Consider the following 6,091-nt stretch of genomic DNA (forward strand, 5'->3'; position numbering starts at 1 on the left):
AAACAAGATGTAAATTTTTAACAGTGAGAGTAATTAACTATTGGAACAATTTACCAAGGTTCATAGCAGATTATCCGTCACTGATCATTTTAAAATGAAGACTAGATGTTTTTTCTAAAAGACCTGCAATAGGAATTATTTTGGGGAAGTTCCATGGCCTGTGTTATACTGGAGGTCACACTAAAGTATTGCAGTGGTCCCCTTCTGGCCTTGAAATCTAGGAAACAAAGTCTTACCAGTCCTACTGGACCTACTCAACGCAAGTAGACTTGTTTGGCATCACTCTCCTGGTTCCAAGTCAGATGTTTTAGGTTTCACCTACATTTGGGCTCTTGTAGCCCAAATAGCTTCCCAGAATCCTTTGTTGTAGTGGGGGATGGTAATTCACCCTCTAAATTCCCCTAATCACAAACTTGGCACCTCTAATCTGCTCCAAATTTCAAAGAGAAGAAAAAACAAAAACAAAATGAGGCTCATCACAGGGAACTGGGGATAGAATCTTTCTAGAGTTTGTAGGCTAAGGACATGTTCAGTTGTGGAAATGGCAAATCTTTATCTTAAAATAAGTGGGTGGGATAGCTCAGTGGTTTGAGCATTGGCCTGCTAAACCCAGGGTTGTGAGTTCAATCCTTGAGGGGGCTACTTAGAGATCTGGGGCAAAATCAGTATTTAGTCCTGCTAGTAAAGGCAGGGGGCTGGACTTGATGACCTTTCAAGGTCTCTTCCAGTTCTAGGAGAGAGGATATCTCCATTAATTAAAAAAAAATTAATTTAATTTAAAATGCCCCCCCAAATATTAGTTCCTGAATGAGAAATGTGCAGAACTGAAATGATAGAGTCTACATATAGCACCCAATTTAACTTTCACTGCCTATTAGAAATGTATTAAGGTTCCAATTTTGTCACGGAGGTCATGGAAGTAACAGAATCTGTAACTTCCAGAGACTTCCGTGACTTCGGCCGTGGTGGCCAAGAGCTGCAGAGCCCCCCCACTGATGGTGGCGGGGCCCCCCGAGCTCCTAGCCACCACTGGCGGCAGGGGGACTCCGCAGCTCCCAGCCACCATGGGTAGCAGGGGCCTCCAGAGTTCCGGGCAGCCGTGGGCAGTGGGGGTACCCCGCTGCACCTGGCTCCTGCAGATGGCTGGGGTAGGCTGCAGCTCTTGGCCACCGCGGGCAACGGGGGGGGACCCCAGAGCTCCCGACTGCCGTGGGCAATGGGGGATCCCAAAGCTCTGAGACACCACAGGCAGTGGGAGCCCCCAGAGCTCTGAGTGGGGCCCCTGCACCTGCCCAGCCGCCGAGGGGGTTGTGAAGACCCAGCAGCTCCCCCTGGATATTTTTAGTAAAAGTCAAGGACAGGTCACGTGCTTCCATGAATTTTTCTTTATTGCCCATGACCTGTCCCTGACTTTTACTAAAAATATCTGTGACAAAATCTTAGCCTTAGAAATTATATATGCACAGTGTCACCACTGAACTACAGCCACCTCTGAGGTGCAAGATGGTAAACAACTTATGCACAGGATATTGCAAAACAAACTTTGTTGGTGGGGTCCACTTACAAGGACACTGAACCAACTCCCTTCTCAGAATGTGCCATGTGATCTGTAATATCCACACAGCACAGCCAAGACCTGACCTCATTTCAGTGTCTTATCCAAGTGACCCCCACATTTTAAAGTGCATGGAATGTATTTAATCTATGACAGAAGGAGGAAGGGCTGAGTTGACCTTGCTGGGATTTGAACTTGCAGTTCCGAGGAGTCTAGGTATAGCAAACCTAATCTTAGAGCACTAAATCACCCCTTGTTAGCTGTATTAATAATTGCACTATAAATAGAGAACTAGGAGATGCCATTTAGGAATAACAATCTGTCAGTATATGGGGCAAGCTGCTTGGTTTAAGTTATGTGCCCCACAGGAATTAAAAGAGAACTTGAGAAATGGAGGCACACAATCACATGGCTTGCACAAGTAAACATCCTGAAAATAAGCAGTTTGTTCAGAATAAGCTATTTATTTCATAGACTCCCAGTGGAGGTTCCTGACAAGAACATTTAGAGAACTGAACAAAAGCTGTTTTGAGACATTTGTGGCTGGGCAAAAATCCCAGAGTAAAGCCCTCAGTTCTTAACAAACATAGGAGAAAGTAGACCAGCCCTTACCTCATTTTGAATATTAGTAGTTAGTTTTTCAAACCCGAGGTGTTGTGGCTTGGTGAAAGAACCAGCTAGGTCGTTACTGTACCTTGGAGAGCTGGAAAGTCAATTCCTTATATAGTGCAGTGCAGAGAGTGATGTCCCGACATAGCATTGGCGTGTTTTTACTGCCGTGCTGTGTCACACTGGGACACAACATTGTTGCTTGTTTCAGCAGGGCTATGATGCAAACATCACTGTGTAATGCTAGGCAGTTGAGGCTCTGAGTATTATTTTGTGGCTCTAAGTAATTTTGCATCACTTCATTCTATGGGTACATCTACATGGAGCCGCAGGATGGGACGAGGAGGACACAGCATGGGCTAGCAAACCACATTCATACCCAGGCCTGTGTCCCACTTGGACTACTTGCACTGAAGCCTAGGCTGTGCTGTTTTCGCTATTATTGTTACCCATACTAGTTGGATTCAAGCTAGCTCAGGTAAGCCAGCTTGCGCACAGCTTTTGCTGTGTATACATATCTTATGCAGCCCTTTACTGATTTCTTATTGTATATCAGAGCAAGTTGAAACTTTTCATCCTTGCCTCAAGCCTCTGTATAACTCTGTCCTGTACCTGCGTCTTTTTCCATACTGCCCCCTAGGCATAGAACTCCATTTCACAAAACCATTTCCCTTTGCTTTATTCCAATTCCTCTTTCAGGACCCATCTTTTCTGGAATGCCCACAAGAAGGGAGTTAATGTAACAGTAATTTCGGTGCTGATTTGCAGGTGAGTATTGCTATTGGTTAATCTGCCGATTTGTCTCTTTTGAGGGAAATGGAAGCAGGGGTTTGTACTCGGAGTAGGGCCACTGTGATCTTTCTCATGCCAGAGGGGGGTGGTTTAGATTGGCATCTAAACTTCACATGTTGAACTCGCCTCTAACTTTGGTCCTGATGCAGCTATAACAAAAATACCTATTTCTTATATAATGGTTTTTATCAATATCTCTCAACGTGCCTCACAGTCTTTAATGTATTTATCCTCACAACATCCCTGTGGGGCAGGAAAGTATTAGCCCCATTTTATAGGGACTTAGCAGTTAAGGCTCAGATTTTTAAAGCAACTTAAATGTGGCTACACTCAGCCTCTCACCTCCTAACAGATTTAGGAACCTAAATCTCATTTTCCAAAGAGATTTAGACACCTAGTCTGAATTCCATTGCCAGTCTATGGGCTTTTGAGTCCTAAGTTCCTAAATCCCTTAGGCTCCTAAATCAGTTAGGTATTGTTATGCTGAGAACAGCAGTTCCTAAAAAACAGGTTTAAGTGACTTAGGAAGCTTTAGGTAAAGCAGAGAATTGAATCCACCTTTGTTAAGTGCTAGGATAGTGTCCAAACCACTGGACCATCCCTCATCTACTAGAAAGTACTAAGTTAGGTTCTTCGACTGTTATGCAGGAGGTCAGACCCCCTAGAATGGTCCCTTCACTATTGTTCATGCTACCATTCTGCTGGCCTTTGGTGCAAAGGTTCCAGATCCCATGGAGAACAAAATCTTCCATGCAGCGGAAAAAAAAGACTCTTGCTTCTTCCTCTCCAATTCCCTATTGCCATCTTCATCGTCTGTCTGTGGTGTGATGTCAGTGGACACTCTTCAGTTTCGAGGGACAAAAATGAGGTTGGGAGGAGGGTGGGCTTGATGGAGAACATAGCATGAACGCACACAATGCAATGACAGCTAGAATAGAAGTAGAATGGATGGGAGAGGCAAGAACAAGAGCAAATATACAGCAGAAAAAAATGAGTTATCTGGCAGGAACAAGATGGGGAGAAGAAGACAGAAGAAATAAAGTAAATGACGAAAGAAGTAAAACTACATTTTTAAGGTCACGGGCCTAGGTGATTTAGAATCCTGTCCCATTTTTCAAAAGTAATTTAGATAGGTATTTAGGTGCCTAAAGATGCTAGTTGGATTTTTCAGAGGTGCCTGTCTGTAGATTTAGGTGCCCTAAAAATCATGACCCTGAGTGATTTTTTTTTTTTAAAAATAGGACTGATTTAGAATCACAAATTTCAACGAGACCATTGTGATCATCTGACTTCCAGTATTATACAGGCCAAAGAGCTTCCCCAAGCTCATAAGGCACCTAGAAGTAGGTATTTAAAGATATTTAGGCACTGTTGTGTTCAGTGTCACAATGTCTAACAGATTTAGGAACCTAAGACTCATTGTTGCTAAGGATTTAGGCACTTAGGCGCCTAAGTCCAATTCACTGTTGTCTCCTAGGCACCTAAATTTCATTTGACAATGATACAGGCTCCTAAAACAGCTAGCCATTAAAGAGCTGGGGGCGGGGGGGCGGGCTTCGGCTTCTTTTGAAATGTTTAACTCATAGTCAGTCAATAGTTGCATGGCACTGTTACCCTTAAATAGCTACCACCTTTTTTTAAAAATAAAATAAACGTGATGGTCCTGCTTCTGGTGGCCTATCGTCTATTGAGGAATAGCCTTGACCCTTTCATGTCAAAGGTGAAATCAATAGGTTTTGTAGATGCTCAGCAACCTTGGGGAGAACCCCTCCACCCCGTAGTTAGGTCCCAAAATATGGTTTCAGGGTGAAAATTTCAAAGGCTTAAATGGAGTCTGAAAATAATTGGGAGCTGGGTGCCTATCGGCCCTTTGTACTCTTGAACATCTTCTCTTTAATTGCCTTTAACTTTAGGCATCCATTTTGGCCTAGGTTCCCCCACATCCCTACATAGCCAAGGAGTAAAGGTTAGCATCCTGCTAGCAGAACCTTTTCTGGATTGATATGCTGCCAGTACTGGCATAAACAAAGCATTGAAGAGCACATAGGTGAGATATATTGCATAGACAGAGCTATGTGGGGGAGGTAAAAATTCATGTACAAGCTCAGAAATGAGTATTTTATTACCACCTACACCCCAATGGCCCAATATGCTCCTCAAATATATAACGTCACTAGGAGCCCCACTTGTGTCTGCAAGAGGAGAATTGGGTCTTATGTATTTAAAGATTTTTTTAATGCCTTCAAATGTTTTCAGTGGATCATGGGATAAAATCACTATGGCACTTTTTAATTTATTAAAAGGGGATTGTAATACATAGGTGGTTGTTTTTAAAATGTCCCAGGGAATGCCAATCAAGGGAAAATATTTATTTTGCCCTATGAGCTGGCTACTTAGTGTTTGACCTCTTTTGACTAATTACCTTGCTGATAATGACCTAGGCACCATTTGATAGTTGTACAGGTCATTAACCTTCTGAAAATCAATACATCATCCGCTTTATAGTGATGTCAATGATTCCTCTGCATGAACTCCATCTCACTCATACATTGTGCCCATCCATTTCTGTCATAGCTTCATGCCACATAGTGCTCTGTCTTCACATTGTTTGTGTGTTACTTGACCTCCTATACAATTTCTACATGGTTCTACAGAGTTGAAGTCAACCGTAGTTAATGTTCAACAGGAATCCTTCCTCTGTACTTGCTGTGTATTTTCTGATGTGACTGCTCCCTTCTAATTCTGTTGGCAGTGTTGCTAAGCAGCACAGGATATTATTGCCAAAGTTCAATGAACATACATAGTAACTATAGAGTTTGAGGGGAAAACAGTCAGTGATGCTTCCAAAACCTTTGGCAACAATACGAGTGCAGTTTGACCAATGCCAAAGAAATGTCTAAACTCCAACTCTCTCAGTGACCAGTAAGTGATGGATTTTCATTACTTTGTTCCAGCTACTAATAAACAAAAAAGTTTGTGTCACATTTGAGTGGTCGGACTGTAACCCAGATCTAAAATGCACTGAATTGTTGAAAAGATGCAGGAATTACTGGGTGAAATTCTATGGGCTGTAAAAACAACGAGGAGTCCTTGTGGCACCTTAGAGACTAAGACATTTATTTGGGCAGAAGCTTT

Source organism: Malaclemys terrapin, chromosome 2 (genome assembly GCF_027887155.1).
Source record: "Malaclemys terrapin pileata isolate rMalTer1 chromosome 2, rMalTer1.hap1, whole genome shotgun sequence".
Classification (NCBI taxonomy): Eukaryota; Metazoa; Chordata; order Testudines; family Emydidae; genus Malaclemys; species Malaclemys terrapin.